The sequence below is a fragment of the Hipposideros armiger genome, unplaced genomic scaffold, assembly GCF_001890085.2.
Source record: "Hipposideros armiger isolate ML-2016 unplaced genomic scaffold, ASM189008v1 scaffold_151, whole genome shotgun sequence".
Lineage (NCBI taxonomy): Eukaryota > Metazoa > Chordata > Mammalia > Chiroptera > Hipposideridae > Hipposideros > Hipposideros armiger.
Window position 1 is genome coordinate 3,218,841 of NW_017731501.1, and position 22,209 is coordinate 3,241,049.

Sequence of the window (22,209 nt, forward strand, 5' to 3'; positions counted from 1 at the left end):
TCGTCTAGTAGGCTACATTAGTAATAAGAATTCTCATAATATCTTAAAGCATTAGTTATAAAATAAAAATATGTTTCTAGTTCTATAAGATGCTAAATAATTAAACCAAACTAAACCAAAACCCAAAAGAAGATAGGGGACAGTTTTGACATAAGAATGGAAATGCTAAATGAAGTTTTCTTTCTCTACCAGAGCAACACTGAGGAGTTTCTTAGCACAATTATGATGATTGGTTCAGTGTATTTCAATTCATTTGCCACAGGAATTCATTATAAATTAGAAAACATTCAGCTTTCTGGCTTTCTATTTTACATGTTCTTTTATGATGCCTGATTTGGATAGTTCAAGAGGCAAGCTACTAAGAATTTCATTGCAAGCACAGTATCTGCTAAAATGTTAAAACAACGCTCAATGGCCTCTAGCCTGGTAGACACTCAGGGGTTATTATTAACCATTATTTGCACCAGAAAATATTCACGTTCATCATAAACAAAGTCATAATGATTGTTGCTTCAAATGCTGTTGTTACTATCTCGACATTTATAGTCACTGTACTAGCATGGAAAGTCACCCTCAATGTCTCACGCAACATAAGAAAGTTGACATTCTATTTAATTGATTGCTTAAAGGCTGTCAGCTTAATTCTATTTGTGACTGTCAAAAGAAAGAGAACACAAAAATCATTAAGATGATTACTGTGTAAATTTAGTCAATAATGTTCTGAGGCCACATGTTAGAGTCATCTAAAAATGGTGCTTCTGTCATGGCTTTTATCATAATTGTTTGCAATTTATATAATGTTTTTCAACTTGAGAAATAACATTTCGTTCTTACAAGACTTAAAAATGGTTAAATTAATACAATTTTAATTCATATAATGATCAGAAATATAAACGTATTTTTAAATAAAATTGTTTTGACTGATAAAATTGATATAATTTTTTTTTCCCTAGGAGCTAGAATGCATTAAAAGAGCATATGATTCCATTTGTTTTTCAAGGGCCCTCCCAAATTATTAATTGATATGAAGATAGCATAAATATTAAATATAATTCTGATGACATGCTTATAAAATATGAATAGGCAAATGGTGGTGGACTTCCTTTTGGCATATTAAAATAGAGAGAAGAGATTAATTTTAAATAAAAATCAGTAGAATATACTACTTTAATTGTTTAATTAGTTTTCCTGAGAGAAAAATGGCTACTACATCTTCTCAAAACATACTTGCATATTATTAAGGATTTTTAAAGCCTGGGAGAATAGTCTGGGTTGTCAAAGGAGATATTTTGTGGAGAGGGGAAGGACTCTGAAGTCTGTGTTAGTTTGTGTCCTCCAGGAATCAGGTGCCAATGAGTCAGAAGTAACAGATATTTACTGGGGAGAATGCCTGTGGAAGATAAAGGGGAGGGGAGCCGGAGTAGTCAAGACCCTTAAGACATTGATGAAGGCCTGACATTCGTGAAAAGAGAAGGGAAAATAGCCTGGATCTGGGGTGCAGCTCTGAAAATGTCTTGGGCAGCCTGATAGGAGATTAATTAAGCATGAAGATTGGATAGAAATGGCCAGGACTCAGTCACTCCACTGTGCTCAGTCGTTGGCTGGAAGTTGTCAAGAAAGATGTGTTGACCTGAATACCATGTTAGATCCCCATGGTACTTTGGCTAAAGACCATCAGCTAGATGTGCTCCTTGTAGCAGACTTTTACTTGGGAGATCTGAAGGAAGTGGCCGCTGCAAATCCTCACCTGTAACTATATATTCATCCTAAAGTTGCCGTGCTCTGACCAAGTATTTCCTTCTGTATAAAGTCTCTCCTTTTTTTAACCTGTACATATTTGTCCACTATTTTATTTCTGTATTTTTGCCTATGGTTGACAAAAATGAAATGACTTTTATTCTTATCCTTTTTGTTTCATTCCTTTAGCTTCCCATTTTATTCAGTTCTGTAACTTATTTACATCTTTACTTTTGTTCATTAATTATTTTGCGTATTCAGGCAGTTTGTCACACACATATAAGGTAAGATAGTTATTTGACAAAGTATTGCATGCACTTTGGGGAAAAATCAAAGTGTACCCCCACTTTTATCTGTAGTCTAAGGCCCAATTAAAAAGATCCTTCTATGATTCCCACAAATCTACAAGTTTCTAGCACATGCTGTGATTCCCCTGTTACACTGCAAAGCATACCTGTAATACCTAGGTTGTTTCAAATATGTTGAAACCCAACTGAAATGAGAATCCTTTCTTCATAGTTTTATTATCTTAGTTCAAAGAGTTGTCTGTGAGAAAAACCCATTTTTGTAGAACAAACATAACAAAATATAGCACACATATTAGTGGTTGGCATGTTTATCTAATAAAAATTTTATCATATTTCTATGATTGAGCTGCTTGATTTGCAGTGCTTGTCTCTAGTATATTTCCTACACTCTTGATGGTGATGTTTGATTAATGTCATATAACATGCATGTCCAGTAATACAATTTTTAAAATTCTAGAAAAGAAAATGTAAATTAGGATCTTTAATTGTTACAGCAATTTAGGCAAACAGAATATAGAGGGATTCTTCCTAAAAGTTATCTATCCTTTTGGAGCCTTAGGTCTTCAAAATAACTCTTAACCAAGAACAACCTTGAGCTATTTCTACTTAGTGTCAGCAGGGTTTATACAGCCAAGAGGAGCAAAATCCTGAATGCAATGCCAGCTGTAATCTGATTGGCTGGCCAACCTCTGACTGACTAGGGGCTAATGCTCTCAATCCCTTGCATTCCTCTTCCCTGTTTAACCTGCCTATTGTTATGATAAGCTTTCCATGAAACCTGAGAAGAATTGCATCTAAGGTACATGATAAGAGTGAAAACAGGGAGAATAAATAGGGTGGCAGACACACAGATCACATGTAAAAAGAGGATGTTGAAATGGAGAGCAGACTGACCACATCATCAAACAGAGCTGTGAAAGAGAGAGAGATTCAAGATCAGCTCTTGCCTCTGATAAGTAAAGAATTACATTCACATCAGCACTCTCTTAATGAACACCTTGGGGAAGATACTTTTTGCCATCGTGCTTTATGGTGAATAGAGTTATATTGTTAATTATACATGATGATAAATGTAAGATGCTTGCAACAGTGATGATATATGAAAAGCATTTTATAAATGTAATCTACTATGAAGCACATAAATGCTAAAGGGGTGGTAGGAACTATGGTTCAAAAACTCCGGGGAAGGGAGAGTCACACTGTACAATAATGCAGTGCTTCCCTACCATTTTCACTTCAGAGTGCACACACACACACACACACACACACACACACACACACACACACACAAATGATGCCACATATTTTCACCCTATAGTAAACCAAAGGAAACTTAGAGCCCCGGACGAGGTTGCTGGCAGATGTAGACAACTGCCTAAGTGGTTTCAGCCACCCCAAGCTCTCTGGATGCTCTGAGGCTGAAGGGATCAGTACATCAGGAAACACCAGTACACTAGGGCACATCAGCAGGCAAGCTCCGCAGTAATGGCACAATGACAACCTAAGTCACTCAGTTCTGCCATTTGGGAAGGCATTCAAACAGAAGTTACAGATACCCTTAGGCAGCAAGAATTCCAAGGTGGGCAGTGCAGGTCTTGTCTGGCGGCTCAACAGCATCCTCAAACATCATCTTTCCCATGTCTCCCATCTCTTCTGACCAGCCTGAATTATGTCTGTATCTACTTAGGGAGCTCCTGTGCCTGCCTTTGTTTCCATACAGCCTGTAATTGCTACAGCAGTTAGAAGATCATTTTAAAACTAAGTCAGGTCATGCGTCCAAGTCTTCCCTCCCCACTAAGGGAAAAGACAAATGTTTACACTGATGCAAAAGCACATAGGAGTAGCGTCTTTCTGAATGGATCTCCACTACTCTATTCCCATAACATGGTATTTTCTGTCTTCCTTTGGTTTGATTGTTTTTACCCCATAAAACCACATCATGACCCAGGTACTTCTGTCTTGTTAGGGCCTTTGCTCATTTTCTTATTTACTGTTTGTGATAGTTTTATGTGTCAACTTGTCTAGGCTGTGTTGCTCAGTTGTTTGATCAACATCAGTTTAAATGATGTTGTGAAAGCATTTTTTTAGATGTGATTCACAGTTAAATCAGTAGACTTTAAGTAATGAAAATTACCCTCCATAATTAGGGTGAGCCTCATTTAATCAGTTGAAAGACTTAAGGAAAAAACTGGAGTCCTCTGAAGAAGAAGGAATCCTGCCTCCAGACTGCCTTGGGGCTCAAGACTGCAACATCAATTCTTGTTAGAATTTCCAGCCTGCCCTGCAGATTTCTGACTCACCAGCACCTATAGCTGTGTGAGCCAATTCCTTAAAACAAATCTCATTGTGTCCCTAGGAATCTACAAGTTTCTAGCACATGCTGTGATCCCCTATTGGTTCTGCTTCTCTGGAGAACTTTAATACACATTTATATTACACATCATCGGCACACTCTATCCCCTTCCCCTGTTTTATTTTTATCTATATTTATTGTCTGCCTTCTCATGCTAGAATACAAGCTACATTTGGGCAAGTTTTTTTTCCCCCTCAGCTTCAGAATAGTGCCTGGCCCATGGTAGGTTCTCAAACAATATGTGTTGGATAAAAATAAAAATAAATCATGATGTTCTTTTCCTCCAAACCGAACACCTTCCCCATGTAGGATAGTTGAGATGAATAAGATTGACAATGAGAAAGAAAAAGGAAAAACAAGAGAAATCCAGAGAATGGACAGATGTGGGTGGCAGCATTTAGGGGAAGTCAGAGGGTGAGTAGTCAGCAAATTCAAAGTAAAAAGAGAGTTTTTGTATATGATCCAGAAAGGAGATGTTTCAGAGACAAAGGGAAATGGGAATATAAAGAAGTCTGAGAGAAGTTTTATTAAAAATGAAGAGAGATGTCTCTAGAAACTAAATAGGCTTAAAAAGCTAGCTTTGGAAATACATAAACCAACGTGAAAAGTTTTGGACTTATAAGCATAGAATTTAGGAGATTCGATGTCTACTGCTAATTAACTATGTGACCATACACACTGCATTTAGTATTTTAGCATTTCCCTCAGCTCTGACGGGAGGATTATGATCTATACTTTACTTCCCTAACAGCTTCCCACCCCCAAGAATGAATCAGATGACAGAGATAAAAAATCATAAAAATATAAATAAAATTACAAGTTATTCTTGTAAGAATGTTTATAAAAATAAAAATAGTAAGAGAATGATTTCTAACTCTTATAACTTCTGAATATAAAATAACCAAAAAATCAAAATAAAAAAATTGTCAAAGTAAAAAGTCAAAATAGTGACAAAGTGGCAAAATACAGATTATAGGACTTTGGTGCAGCATTTAATTTCTTAGAGAAAGAGAGAGACAGACAGTCAGAGAACTTCTGATATTTACGCCAAATCTCTAGAGAAGCTGATATCCTTTAGCACTTTTGAGAATATTGGAAAGGAAACTGTAACTTGAGTCTCTCACTTTTTTTAACTCTTATAAAAATACATTATTAAATGTTATTGCACAGTTGTTTCCCCTAGAGAGGTATTTAAAGTAAACAGTGTTACCTTAAATGTGTTATTCTGTTTCCACAATTTTTGAGGTTAAACTTGACTGGAATCAGACTGCCGAGCATGATATTATTATTCTCCTAACAAAGCCAAATTACTCTTTACTTTTTCAGAATGAACTAAGATCATGATTTTTGACAAACTGCACACAATTTATAACTTGATGCTGAGTATAAATCTTATAATTGTTGTGTCCCCATAAACTTTTATAAAAGAAATTCAAAGCATTGATGAATATTAAAAAATCACAGTCAGAGTGTGAAAGAAAATATTGAACATTGAAATGTTAGTGAGACATAGATAGGGAAAGTAAATACCTTGTTTATTGTTTTGGAGAAAAATAAAGATTGGTTTCATGACAACACAAAATTTAAACTCTATTCCAGTTTCATGTTTAATATACTAAAGTGACCATTAGCCCATCTGTTATTAAAGATTTTGTGAATCAAATTTGCTATTTTCTATTTAATATCAGCAACCTACATCTTAATTATAGTTCATACGTTTCTCAAATCTTACCTATAGCTTAAATCTATTGAGAAATACTTACTGCAACTTTTTCTTGTGTATTTAGAACTCTTAAAGACATTTTGTGAGACAAATATTACCATTTGGCTGGAGAAGCAAACATTGTATACAAATAAGCTTGGACTTTCATGATCAAGTTTGTGTCCCAAATAGACACACGATATAGTAAAATGTTTGCAGCTGATACTAAGTGTAAATAGAATGTTAACTTAGGAATAAGTCCTATTTTCCCCTGCCTCCATTAGGGCTAAGATCTAGTTAGGCTCTTCACACTGAGATGTGTGCCTTTGTGAGCCAAAGTCACTACCATCGCTGCAAATTTGGTTCGAAGTAGAACATTCTAACAGTAGAATATGTGTGTTTGGGATGGAAACTGTCAATCAAGGGAGCATAGCTCTTGAATTTAGGAAAATGCTTACTATGACTAGACATTGGCATATGTACTGAAGGAGACATAGCACTGAATAAGCCTGACTTTTACACTTAATGTAGAATAGATGAGCACAGAATTAAGACGATGCAGTTGAGTGGGCATTATAGATTAATAACACCATGAAAGTATGAATTGGAATGAGAATTTGTATAGCTACACCTTCCATTCTTCAAGAGAACAGAATAGTTAGATACTGCTTAGAAAGTTTTTTTTGTAGTACTGCATCCTAAATGTCTCACAAGACACTAACCTCCAACAATTGCATCATATAAAGAAAAATTGTCCCAAGGTTATGTCCATGGGCAAATAATTCTTCATGATTAAAGTTGGATACTGAAAGAAAGAAGGGCCACTGGGGGAAATGAGTAGGTGAGGAAGATTGGATTTGAGGGACTACAACACGTTTGGTTGCAGAAAGATGACCATCTATGATGGCAGTATATACACCAGAGGAGATGTCCAGCTCTCAGAAGTAACCTTGTGGCTAAATTTTTGATGAAAGGTCACATCTGGGAATAAAGTGTTAGGAAAGCTTCATAGAATTTATGAATTCACTGAAGGAGCATGTATGAAAGGTGACAGGAGGGCAGAATTTGTCCTAGTTGGTATGTAAATATTTTCCCACTGAAAGTCTCAAAGGGAAGACTAATGATTTTTTTTTTAAAGATTTTATTGGGGAATTGGGGGAGGGGAACAGCATTGGGGAATCAGGGAAGGGGAACACAAAAGTTGCTGTCTTTTTGTACTTCGGTCTAGTTGTGGAGGATGTCGATTCACTGGCCCATGTTGGTATTATCACTGTGCTCTTCCCGGGTGAGGCAGATTGGTCACTGGCCACTGGATGGCCGCTCATGGTGGCTCTTGGCAGCTCACACCAGCTGCCAGCCACTCACGGTAGCTCACAGCAGCCCCCTGCAGCTCTACTGCAGCCTACGCCATCACCGGTGACTCACAGCAGCCCTAGGTCGAGCTGTTGTTCACTATCTTATTTGTAGAGGGTGCAGCATCACTGGCCTTAATGTGCAATCCAAACCGGGGTCCTGCTGCTCAGAGCTGGCGTCCCAAGCCAACTCTTAACAAGCGCACCACTCGGCCAGCCCTAATGTTTATTTTTTTAAGTAGTCACTCACAATATATGCAAATAGTTTTGCTTAAGAGGAGAAGTAAATTTTAGAATATGAGTCACTTCTTTTGAAAGAAAGTCCCAGAGAGCTTTGTATTTTCTCCAGCATTTTAGAATTCTTTTATGTCACCCACATTGTGGCTCTGTGTACTCAGAAGGGAGTTAACAACTGAATTGTAATTTCAGACCTAATATCAAGCTTAATTTCAGCACTAATGTCACAGTTCTCAAATATTTGTCTCATCAGGATCCTTAGGGGTGCAGTGGCACACTTAAAACGATGCTAATTTTCTTCCTTTCTGTCAAGCTGTGGAGAACATCTTTCAAGTTTGTTGGGTCAAACGTGATAAGCATGGCTGACACCTGAGTACCAGATCAACACCATTCTCTGCATTAAACCAAAAAGACAGAGAGGGATTTTTTAAACTTCCTTAAGATAACCTTAAAGTATGACAGGTGGAACAAATATAGAATAAGGACTAGAGCCATTCCACAGAACAGATAAACTGCTTTAGGAAAAATAGAACAATTTTAGGTTTTATATTTTCAAGGGCAACGGAAAGGGAATAGCAAGAAAGAATGATGAGTCACACTTAAAAATACAATATCTGGGCTAAGTTCAGTATAGGGGATTTTTACTGAAGGTGTTTTATAGAACCTCAGTTAGTCGATAGACTAATGTAGTTTTAAAATAAGAGTAAGTCTCACTACAGTAAAATTTCAGGCCTTGTTTTTCCAGAAAATAAGAAATTTGGGCACATGCGCGTACCAGGCACTGAAGCTCTAAATTAGGACATTATAATTATGGCAAAAACTGTTGTTGCCAAAAATGTGTCCTAGCTCTTCCTTTGGGTGGGGTTGTTACTGAGCAATGGCTTCTCAACAAAGAACTACACATCTGGGTCTCCTTTGACAATAAGTGTGACCATGTGATGTAATTCTAGCCTCAGAATATTGGCAGGAATTATGTACCTGCCTTTTTCCTTCAGCTTTATGTCTGGAGTATGAACATTGGCTTGGAAATTCAACAGCCATTTTAGTGTTTATAAGGAAACTATTGGGAGAAGAAAATGGGTCTCGCTGGCATAGAGGGAGTAGTTCAAATTATGAGTAGAAGAGACCACCCAGGAAGAGTACATAAAATGAAAATAGTAGTGGATTAAGGATAGAAGCTTACAACACACCAATGTATGAGAGATAAGAGGGTGCTATCAGAAGAGAGCTCAAATAATTTACAAATGAATGGTGAAAGCCTTTAAATAGAGAAAAACTGGACAGAGAACTGGAAGGGAATGTGGTAGAGACAAAAGGCTAGAGAGTTTTAAGAGGGTGATGTGCATTTTACTATTAGCATGTAGCAATGATATGGGGGCCACAAAGTATCCATTCATTTTGAAATTTACCAATTTGTGAAATGACTTCAGAAGAACATCTTCAAATGGATGGTGAGGACAAAATCCTGACTGTATTTTTTGAGTAAGGAATGAGAACTGAGGACCACTACAAAGGAGACAATTCTATGGAAAGCTGAATGAAATGGAGAAATGGGGGCAGATGTAGAAGGGAATTCTGGGTCAAAAAGGAGTATAATTATAGGATAAAGGAATAGAGGAAGCAAAACAACAGGAATGAAAGGTGGGGGATTGGGTAGTTCATTTCGGTCCTGGAGATGATAGGAGCTGGGATTAAGAATGCTGGTGAAGGAATGAAAGAGGAAAAGGGAGATACCTGTGTCCTTGAGTGAAGGGAATTAAGGACGATTGCAGATGTTGGCCAATTTTCAGTTAGAAAGAGACAGAGATGGAAGCATCCACACACAGTCTTCCTCCAGCCCTAATGCAGTAAAAGATCTAAAAGGCAGATGGGAGGTCATGTTGCTTGCTTCAACTCTTGCTAAATCATCCAATCAACAATTATTAACGTAGTGTTTACTATGTTCTAGGAGCTTCAAGATATATAGTAGCAAACAAAACATATTCATCACTCTACTCTCCCTTTATAGAGATTGTGATGTAGTAGGGAATTTTACTGAATTTCAGTTGATTAAAATATATCATTTTAGAAATTAGGAAAGCAGGAGTTAACAGTGTTTTTCAGACTGTTTCTTAACTAAATGGTTATACAGATATGAAGGACCTAACACCAGCAATTCAGTAGATTAATTTATACTTTGTGGTTTATATTTCTTATCATTTACTATCAAATTAATAGTAAACTTGAAAATTAAAATGCATGACAAAAGTAGCAATATTACAACGTTTTTTATAATCATTGAAGTGCACTTTGTCAGAAATACATATAATTGAAATGTTACTCAGGTGCTTAGTAGAAGAATTATGATTAATAGTAAAGGTCTTTTGAAAGTCTCATAGTGTTATGATAAAAACAGAAGTCATTTTATTGTTACAATAAAATCAAATCTTCCTTTTTTTGCACTCTCTCTCTCTCTCTCTCTCTCTCTCTCTCTCTCTCTCTCTTTCATCTACAGATCATTGTATATATTCTTTAGCTAAGTCACAAAGGTAAATTTGTTTCCTTAAATCTCCATTATTGAGTCAGTATTGCCTCAGTTGTCCCTAACTCAGAAATGAATCAACTAAAATTAAATGTTTCTCCATGAATTTGCCAGCTAATATCTAGAAATTCTTAACTCTTACTTTCTTTATATTTAAAATAAAATACTAAATAACATGGAATTGGTTGAAAAACACATAGCATAAAGTTAGAATACATTCTGATCATAATTTCCACTTTCTATTAGAGACATTAAGTTACTAGACACACAGGAAAATGTCAATAATAACCATTTTCTCGACTACACTAAATTAGTTTTACAGGGCAAATATCATGGGCTAATAAATGAAGACAATTATTCAATGAGAATCTCCCCTTTGGTAAAGGATTTCTTTGTCATAGTTTGTGCTGTAGATGCAAGAATTGTTTATTCTAAATCGAGTGTCATCCAGGCAGTACTCTTCATGGAGAGCTGTAGCTCATGATGTATGCTCCTTTCCTGATCAAACGCTCTTCATCTGGAAATATGCTAATATTGCAAATACTACAGGTGTCTGCTAAGTCCTTTATGATACAACCTTAACTGATATGAAGATAAGCAATACAATCTGGTATATGTTCCCATGTATCATTTGCAAGCTATTTTCTGCTTGTCCTGTCTTCCAAAGAAGAATGTTCCTTCATGGCAGAAACTATGGCATCTAAACTCTTTCCCTCTTCTATAATGTCTGGCAGAATACTGAGCTCTTAGGTAGGCAAGGATTTGCTTTCTGAATACTTCAAAGTCATAATCTGTGAGATTTATTCTAGAAAACCACTGTAGTGCTATTTTGATGATGATTTCAATTGTATTTCACATTATTGCTAAAATTAATTAATTATGGAATAATTATAATATTCCATAACATTATATATTTTGAATAATCATATTTTACATGATTTTTCAAATTATTTTCTTGTTTCCCATCTTTAAATAGTGCAGTTACACAAATTAAATATTATTCAATATTTCATTTTGGACAAGAAAAGCAAAATACATCTTAGTATTTTGAATTGTAAATAACATTTAGTACACTTAAATTATAAATAACATCTAGGTGTCAATGTTTTTTATTTCCAGAAGAGACTTAAGAATTATAATGAAATATAATATTTATATAATCTTTATAGTTTACATACTTTAATATCCTAAATCTGTCAATATATATTTTGTTTATAGACTAGAGCTATTAACAACTTAAGGGTGGTTTTGATTCAATGCAAGAGATATTTTAATAATCAAATTTTGCCATCCCAAATTTGCAGTAAGCAAAACCAAAATGCAAAACAAGCTTTCCAGAGAGTAGCTGGTGGTCTGATGCTTCTAAAAAAGCTTACATAGTAAAGGTCTCAAGGGAGAGCTGGAAAACACAAGAGAAGAGTCCTCACTGATTTGAAGAGAATTAGAATCTAGCTACTATTGTTGTAAAACAGAAACTGACTATTAAAAGTCTCTTTTAAGTGAATGACTTCCTGCTAGCAAATATTTTAATTATACTGTAATTGTTTCAAAGAAAGAAAGACTGGGTTACATCACCCAAAATCTCCTTAAAAAACAAATGTTGGGGCCAGCCGAGTGGTGTGTTGGTTAAGAACTGGCTTGGGATGCCAGAGGGCCCCGGTTCAGATCCCACATATGAGGGCCAGTGACACTGCCCTCCACAGCTAAGATGCTGAACAACAGCTCAACCTGGAGCTGGGCTGCCGTGAGTCGCCGGCGATGGCGTAGGCTGCAGCCCCTGCTGCAGTGGGTTGCCATGGGTACCTGTGTGTAGCCGGCAGCCAGCGTGAGTGGCCCACCAGAAGCCAGCGACTGATCTGTCTCGCCCAGGAAGAGTGCAATGATGGTGCCAGCTTGGGCCAGTGAAGCAACATCCTCCACAACTAGACTGAAGAACAAAACAACAGCAACTTTTCTCTTCCCCTTCCCCTGATTCCCCAATAAAATCTTAAAAAAAAAACAAAAAACCAAATGTTGATTTTTTTTTAAAAAGGCCAGGTTGGGGGGTGGGGTGGATAGTTCAAGAGGTGTTTAGAGTGCAGGCCAAGGTTGCCAGCTTGATTCCTACATGAGCCAGTGAGCTGCATCCTCCACAACTGCAATAGATTGAAAAACAAAACAAAACAACTTGACTTGGAGCTCAGCTATGCCCTCCACAACTACATTGAAAACAATGACTTGACTTGGAGCTGATGGGTCCTGGAAAAACACACTGTTTCCTGATAAAGTTTAAAAAAAAAAAAGCTGAAAAATTTTAAATCATAGTATAAGTTGAAGTTCTTATTATAGTATTCAGAACTGGAGTAACCATAATTAAACTTAAATAATATACTTGTAGCAATTAAGTGTAGAATGATAGGATATGTCCAGCATATTATGTGTCATAAAGACAAATTAATACTCATCCAAGAACTTGAAATGTTATATATGTTGAATTTTAACATATTTGAATTTGATGCCTACCTTTATATTAGCAGAGCTTATAATAGAAGAAAGCTACTCAAATATTTAAAATGATTATATAAACAATATTCCCTAGTAGTATTTTTTCCTTTTTATATATGATATACTACTGATAATGCACTGTGTTAGGAAAATACAAGAAAAGGCAAATTGAAAGTGCTACTCCAGTGAACACAGGGATAATAAGAAAGGGAAACAGCCTTATTGCTGATATGGAGAAAGTTTAGTGGTCTAGATAGAAGATCAAACCAGCCACAACATTCCCTTAAGCCAAAACCTAATCCAGAGCAAGGCCCTAACGCGCTTCAACTCTATGAAGGCTGAGAGAGGTGAGGAAGCTGCAGAAAAAGTCTGAAGGTAGCAGAGGTTGGTTCATGAGGTTTATGGAAAGAAGCCGTATCCATAACATAAGAGTGCAAGGTGAAGCAGCAAGTGCTGATATAGAGACTGCAACACAATATCCAGAAGATCTAGCTAAGAAGGTGGCTACACTAAACAACAGATTTTCAATGTAGTTAAAACTGCCTTCTATTGCAAGAAGATGCCATCTAGGACTTCCATAGCTAGAGTGGATAAATCAATGTCTATCTTCAAAGTACAGTCTGACTCTCTTTAGTGGCTAATGCAGCTGGTGACTTTAAGTTGAAACCAATGTGCATTTACCATTCCAAATATCCTAAGACCCTTAAAAATTATGTGAAATCATCTTAGTCTGTGCTTTATAAATGGCATATAAAAGCCTAGAAAAACATCATTTTCTGTTTGCTTTTGTTTTGTTTTATTAATTAAAGTTTATTGAGGTGACAATGGGTAGTAGTAGAGTTACATAGGTTTCAGGTGTACAATAACTGTAAAATATCATCTATATATCACATTGTGTGTTCACCACCCAGAGTCAGTTCTCCTTCCATCACCATATATTTGACCCTGTTTACCCTCATCTACCACTCACCTCCCTCCTTACCCTCTGGTAACCACTAAACTATTGTTTGTGTCTATGAGTTTTTGAACAAGACAAAGAAACAAAAGACAAAAGACAGCACATCTTTGCACTACATGATTTACTGAATACTTTAAGCCCACTGATGAGACCTATTATTCACAAAAAGAAAAAAAAATCCTTTCAAAATATTACTGCTCATTTACAATGTACCTGGTCACCCAAGAGCTCTGATGGAGACGTGCAAGATGAATGTTGTTTTCATGCCTGCTAACATAGCATCTATTCTGCAGCCTATGGATCAAGGAGTAATTTTGATTTTTAAGTGTTTTTATTTAAGAAATATATTTTGTCAGTCTATAGCTTTGTAAGTGATTCCTCTGATACATCTGGACAAAGTAAATTGAAAATCTTCTGGAAAAGATTCACCATTCTAGATGCCATTAAAAACATTTGTGATTCATGGGAAGAGGTCAGCATATCAACATGAACAGGAGTTTGGAGGAAGTTGATTCCAGCTCTCAGGTTGACTTTGAGGGGTTCAGACTTTAGTGGGAGAAGTGACTGCAGATATGGTAGAAAGTGCAAGAGAACTAGGATTTGAAGTGGAGCCTGAAGATATGACTGAATTGCTGCAATCTCATGATAAAATTTTAATGGATAAGGAGCTTCTTATGAAACAGCAAAGAAAGTGGTTTCTCGAGATGGAATCTCCTCCTGGTGAATATGCTGTGAAGATTGCTGAAATGACAACAAAGGATTTAGAAAGTTACATAATCTTAGTTGATAAAGCAGAGGCAAGGTTTGAAAGGATTGACTCCAATTTTGAAAGAGGTTCTACTGTTGGTAAAGTGCTATCAAACAGCATGCAATGCATTGCATGCTACAGGGACATTTTTCATGAGAGGAAGAGTCAATTGATGCAGCAAACTTAATCATTGTTGTATTTTAAGAAATCACCTCAGCCATCATAACCTTCAGCAGCCACAACCCTGAACAGTCAACAACCGTCAACATTGAGGCAAAAAGATTGACTCACTGAAGGCTCAGATGATGATTAGCATTTTTTTTAACAAGAAAGTATTTTTTTAAATAAGGTATATAAAGAACATTGTTTCTTTAGACATAATGCTATTGAACACTTCATAGACCACAGTGTAATGTAAACATAACTTTTATATGCACTGGGAAACCAAAAAATTCATGTGACTCATTTTACTGTGATATTCACTTTATTATGGTGGTTGGGAACAAAGTGAGTAAATGCTCTTGGAGAAAAATGGCACTGATGGACTTGCTTGAAGAGTTGCCGCAACCCTTCAATGTGTAAAAAACCACAATATCTGTGAAATACAATAAAGCACAGCACAATAAAAGGAAGTTGTGCACTCATTGCTAGCCAGAGCTATCATATCTGGTGATTTGACTATAGTCTATAATTACACAGGGAAGAAGAAACTGACAAAAAACAGTGTCTTAATAAACCAATACATCACTGTCAAAGAGCATATGGAGGACCACATCAATAAGGCCGTTTGAATTAGAGTAAATTGGAATCTATTAAAAAATGTGTTGACTAAAACTTGTCATCATTTATTATCGTTATGTGTAGAACAGACAGCATAGTGTATTAAAAAAAGCAAATATTTGATTGGCAGAAGTTAGGTGTAAATCTTTTCTATATAAACTTACTAGCATGAGCCTAAAAAGTGAATATTTTTTATTTCATATTTGCCCAGAATTGTGTCCTCTGTGGTCCTCATGTGACAATCAATAATGTACTCCACCCTCCCACTACAGTGGTTAATATGAACCTGATTGGTTCAGGGTGTTGCATGTGACCAAAGTGGGACCAATTAGTACTTCCTTGGGTTGTTTCATAGGCTTTGAGGAAAGAGAAGTTGTCTTTCCTCATACACTAAGAGGATTACATGCTGGTAGTGATTTTGTCTCTCTGAGGAATAAAGTCAGACAACAACAAATGGAAATGAGTGCCAGAGATAAAAGACAGAACTCTAACATGCTGAGAGCTCACCAATGCTTCATGGGAATTAATCAAGCCCTGAAAAAGCAGAAATAAGAAAGAGAAAGAGACCCACAATAAAGTTATTTATGCAAGATTAACTCCAAAGACATGGGATTTTGATAATCCTAATAGATCACAGGGTGGGTCAAAGACAGCCTTAGATTTTGCCACTTGTCCCCTATTATTATAATAGTGTCCCATCCACTCTCAAACATGAGTTGGCTTGGAATAATTTCTCCCCACTCATAGCACAGTATCTTTACCTCACCTGTATTAAATATATTATTAAAGTCTTTTTCTGCACCTGGGGTTAGGCTTGAAGTAAATAAAGGACAGCCAGGAAAATTGTAAGGGAATTTATAGAAAGGGTTAAGAAGTATGTAGTTTGGGATTTTCATTAGTGGTATTTTTTTCAAAGTGTGGAGTCAGGGTGGTACAGTATAATTTGAATAGGAACATTCTTTTAGTTTTTACATTTATCAAAGCAGAATTAACAGGAGAGAGAATATACCTAACACTTCCCAGACAAGAAGATAAATTGTACCCTTGATAGCTTTACACAAACATCGCCATGCTTTATGAGATATGAGAAGTTCTTCAAGGGATTATTTTTGATAATATTTCATATACTAACATTTTGAAAGCTCTTGCTTGAAAATAAATCACATATATTGTTATACTTAAAGCACTGCTTCCCTTACTTACCTGTACTCTGGCATGCTTCCCAGAGTAGGAAGGGCATACATACACTACGAAGGCATCCAGGTAAGTACACACCTGCACACTGCAGCCTGTCAGGGTGCCTGTAGGAGTGTTTTTAAAAAGTATTTGTGAATCATTACATTAAAAAACTCATTGATTGAAAATTCACATTTTTTTCTATTAGTCACTGAGGTTCATATATTTATTTTAGACTTAGACTATGGCAAGTGGCCTACAGTTTTAAATAAAAAATAACATTTATTACATGGGTCTCAGATTATTTGAGGAGAGAAAATACATGGTTTTAATATGATCCTTCAAGAGATGATGACCTAAATAAGGAAGAAAGAAATGTATGTAAGTGCACCCACTGACGTCAAGGTCATCGCTGGCTGCTAGTAAACAGCACTGCTGGTCCCTGTGCGAGTCAGTGTCAGAGGATACCTGCTGCAGAACAGGTTTGTCATCTACAAATTGTGAGTGCTCTTCATCCAATTATGAAACTAGATCATTGAAACTTCCCTCTATAATTAGCCAGTTTTTGCTCAATAGTCATGGAGCTATGAGAATTCTCACTTTCTTCTTTAGCTTTTCATTAAATTGCACAAGTAAGCAGTGGTCTTGTTTTAAACAAAAACTTCTATGGCACATGTTTGTTTGTTTTTTTTTTTAATGAAGTTTAAAAGCAAAGACAAAGTGCAAAAGGAGTGTTTGAAGCCTTGTTTACAAAACACTTTGGTTTTTGTTTTTCGAGTTCAAACAGATGGATGGAACCCTGTCACACACTTCACTTTAGATTATTCCAGCTATGCTTGCATCAGTGTGTGACAGAGAAAGGCCCAGCACATAGGGCAGTAAATCTGAGTCATTACAGCCATTCTGGTCATACAAAAACCACTACTGGGCTGTGTCCAGAGAGATAAATCATATGCCCCTAATTTCCTATAACTCGTATCACTGTTATTGCTGTTCTCCTCTCACAATTATTCAGCTATTTAGATGACTGGCAATGAGATAAGTTAGCTATGAACTGAACATATTTAATTACTTTCCTCTGTCATTGGAAAAACTGATTTTCATCAAGGGAAATTAGACTTTCAAGAGCAATAAAGGAGGAAGGAATGGAATGGACTTTGTCAGAGTTTTCCCAAATAAACATATGAAAAATTGTTCTCACTTTGTGAATGTTGAATATTAAATGAGTGGAGGTATGATCATTATCTTTTAATAAAAAAAAACATGGATGTAGTTGTGTGCGTTTGACAGATGGTATGTTGAATTAGCACCACCCAATTGAAGCTATCTTACCCTACAATAGAGGTATGGACAACATATCCCAGCTTTGACAGGCTTATTTCTATTCCTCATTTAATATGGACACCAGAGCACTCATTTCAATACGAAGCACTCCCTTCTCTTGCTCTCTGGCAAAAAGTCACTGCAAACTCTATTTAATTTGCTCCTCATTTCCCACATGCAAATCAATTCTCCAATCAGTAATATGTGATGATGGATCTAGGTGTCTTGTGCTGCTATACTGGCAATCTCACAATGATTTGGCAAGCAGAGAAAACAATTAAACCAAATAGATAAAGCTATCATTTTCATGAAAAAAATTAATCGCAAACAAATGGGAGCCGCATGCATTTAAATCAGTGTTTGCTTTGCACTGAGATGTGGATAGCTAGATGTAGGTTGATTGTCTGCACTCCCTCCATTCCTCATCGGAAGGCAGGACATACTCCCAAGTTAATAGTAATCCCATCATATTTCCCCCCGGAAATAAGCTATGCACATCTGTGCAAAGAAATACAACTAAGGTATCTTTGCAGCTGATCTCAACTCAGTCATGCCTGTCAAGGGTCTTTCCAGAAAATACTCTGAGTCTTGTAAATGGGTTATTTCCTGGGCAAGAAATAGCTGTTTTGGATTTTAGTCCACTACCTTGTCAAGGTCTGTGTTTCTAGTAGGTAAGGACTATCAACAGGGGTGGGGTGGGGTGGGGGGGGGTAGGGTGCCCTAACACAGTGGCATGATATTTTCCTACCATTTAACTCTGCTAGCCTCTTTTTGTCTGTTACTTGCTACTTTCTTAGAGAAGAAGATATCAATATTCCAATCAGTGACTTTGAAAGAAGGCCTGATTACATATGGCTAGCCTTTTTTTCTTGCCTTGTTTTTGAGAGTGAGCTGTCTACAGAGAGAACATTCATTGTGCTGAGGTCCTCAACGGGTAGTCTTCACCTCTGGAAAAAGGAAAGCTAGAGTAGCTGACTTTGGTGCACACTGCACACACAGTGCTGGCTGCCTGGGTTTGGTCAAATGATATTAGGAAGCCCAGCTCTCTGTAAATATAATCTCTATTCTCTAATATCTGCTTTATCTTAAAGTGACATGTTTACACTTTTGATTGTTATATGTTTACACTTTTGTCTTATTTCTAAATTGATTTAGAACTTGGATAAAGAATCTGAATATTTTTTACTGGGTATTTCTTAAAATGCTGAATAAAAACTTTTCTTGCGTATGCCTGGATTCCTTCCCTTCTGAGAGTAGTCAAATCACCTAATTCCTCTTGCTAAAATAACACACACAGACACCAAAGTTTTGGGCTGACTGGGATCAAAACGGATTTGTCCCATTCTGTCTGAAGTCTGTGATATCCTAGGAACAAACAGGCACCTGCTTTTGCTGATTTCACTTTTAATTCAACCCACCATAGAGAAAGCAAATCAGTTGCAACAGCCTCCAACCCCAGGAAAAGAATATGGATCTTGCTTCCCATTACCCAAGCCCATATATATATATATATATTTTTAAAGATTTTTATTGGGGAATTGGGGGGATGGGAACAGTGCTGGGGAGTTGGGGGAAGGGGAAGAGACAAGTTGCTGTCGTTTTGTTCTTCAGTCTAGTTGTGGAGGACGTTGCTTCACTGGCCCAAGTTGGCACCATCATTGCGCTCTTCCAGGTTGAGGCAGATCAGTCGCTGGCTTCTGGACGGCTGCTCACTGCGGCTGCTGGCCACACACGCTGGCTGCTGGACACACATGGTAGCCCATGGCAACCCACTGCCACAGGGGCTGCAGCCCACGCCGTCGCCGGCGACTCACGGCAGCCCATGCTCCAGGTTGAGCTGTTGTTCAGCATCTTAGCTGCAAAGTGTCACTGGCCCTCTCATGTGGGATCCGAACCGGGGCCCTCTGGCATCCCAAGCCAGTTCTTAACCAACGCGCCACTCGGCCGGCCCAAGCCCACAATTTTTGCAGTATATTTTCAAGATTAATAGCTCCATCATCAGTGAGAATTCCATGAGGGTATCATCCTTCTTGAATTTACTAAAACTTTATTTTATGTCACCTCTACATGAAATGTATCCATCTAGCTCTTCTGTCCCAATTTTAACAAGTGACCTCCTGTGGTAGCTTTTTCAGATTTAACATATTTGTGAAATTGGCTGACATGTGATTATAAATTTGACATAAATATTCCAAATACCATCTACTGAGCTCTATGCGGGCTCTAGAATAAAAAAAAGATACTCTTCCACAGAAATCAAATATGTGTGGTTAGGGTATTTTATAATACCTAGCATTTTTCAGGTTCTGAACCTATCCGTCTTTGAATTGCCCGAGTCACCAAAATTCCGCCTTCTATTCCTGTCACTCACATGAAGGTTTAGTTTCTGAAAAGAAATAACTTCAGCCAATGGTTAGATAGCCTTTTAACTGAAATCCTACTATAGCAGCCCAGTTCCTAGTAGCTATAGTCTCCACAGCTTGACCTGAGAGCATAGAACTGATATTACCTTCTTGCATATAGAAAAGTTACAAATTTTGTAAGAAACTGGATTTCTATAGAGGTTAAAAGAAAGATTGAATTCCAGTTTATAACTTCATGAGGGAATTTTGGTAAACTGTCATAAGGCTGAGAAAATCTAATTCTCTACTTGACTTAAGTGTGTCTACAGGGTGTTTCTTTAACTTGGCTCTTGATTTCTGAGAACCATAATGGCTCCTACCTATTTGATTTTCCCTCTGTGCTCTAACATGTAATTCTGGCTTCAGTATGGATTGGCAATTTTAATGTGAACTGCAACTGTATATTGAAGCATTGGTCTCAAATCCAGCACAGCAGTTTTCAAAATACAATGTACCTAAGAACTGGGATTGTTTCTAGGGCCTGATACCTGCTCAGAGATATATCTAAATAATCTTAGAGGAAACTCTATACTGTTTTCTATAGTGGAGGACCCTTTAAAAATTAAGAATAGACTTACCATATGATCCAGCAATCCCTGTCGTGGGTATATACCCAAAAATTCTGAAAACATTTATCCATGAAGTTATGTGTACCCCTATGTTTCTTGCAGCATTATTCACAGTGGCTAAAACATGGAAACAACCAAAATACCCTTCGATAAATTATTGGATAAAGAAGATGTGAAATATATACACACAATGGAATACTATTCTTCCATAAGAAATGGTAAAATACTGCCATTTGCAACAACATGAATGGATTTTGAAATTATCATGCTAAGAGAAACAAATCAGACAGAAAAACTCGAGAATCATATGACTTCACTCATATGTGGGATATAAAACTGAAGTCAACAAGACAAACAAGTAAACAAACAGAAACTCATAGACACAGGCAATAGTTAAGGGGTTACCAGAGGGTAAGGACGGAGGTGGGTGATAGAAGACAGTAAAAGGGGTCAAATAAGTGGTGATGGAAGGAGAACTGACTTTGGGTGGTGAACACACAATGCAATATATAGATGATGTATCTATTATAAAATTGTACTCTTGAAACCTATATAATTTTATTAACCAATGTCACCCCAATAAATTTAATTAAAAAATAAAAAACCTTAGAACTGCTGTCAACAGTGATTTAAGAGCAATTTATTCTTTGTTTTAACATCTCAAGGAATGTTGAAAGGCATCCAAAATTATGCTACAGAAAGCTGTTTTTGTTTTGTTTTGTTTTGTTTTAGCTGGGGCTCAGCTAGAGTCCATGTGGGAATTGAATCGGCGACCCTGTTGCTCAGAGCTCACACTCTTGAGCAAGCTCTTAACCAACTGAGCCACTCAGCCAGCCCCAGAAAGCTGTTTTTAAGAGTCCCTATCTATACCTTCATCTAATATTCTCTGACATGTGGCATTTTCCCCTAAAGCCTCTCACATTTTAGCCCCCAACATCCCTTGGTGATGATGGTGATGATGATGATAAATATAATGAAGTAATATTTATTAGGTGTTTTTTTCTGTACCATATATTGTTTTTAGTGCTTTACAAGTGTTAAACTGTTTAATTTTCAACCCAAGAAAGTTCTGGTTGGTCCCTCTGTCTGTCTCTTCCTTTCCCCTTTCTGCTCCTCTTCCCTAAGTCTCTCTCAAATTAGAACTTTCCCATAGCCTGACTTAGTTTCTCTGGCTACGCTTTTGATCACATCTCATTCTTTCTCTTTTCAGACATTTTCCCATGTTTTTATCATAAAATACCCAAACAGAGTTGTTAAAAATTAAATTCTACATTAGGATTAAGGGATTGGAGGGAGGTGTAAGGATTCGTGGCAGATTGGGAATAGGCAGGCTTTAATGGTTCTTACCTCTAACATATACAGGTTTTATTTTATTGTACTTTACCTTTCTAATGAGCACAATATTTGGGGACACATTTTTTTTCTTTTTTTCTTTTATTGTTAGTTCAGGTATACAGAACAACACAATAGTTATCCTTTTCACCCCTCACAAAGTAACAACCCCCCTCCCCCATCTACTGCCCTCCCACCCCCGATATCATGCTTATCTATTACAATTC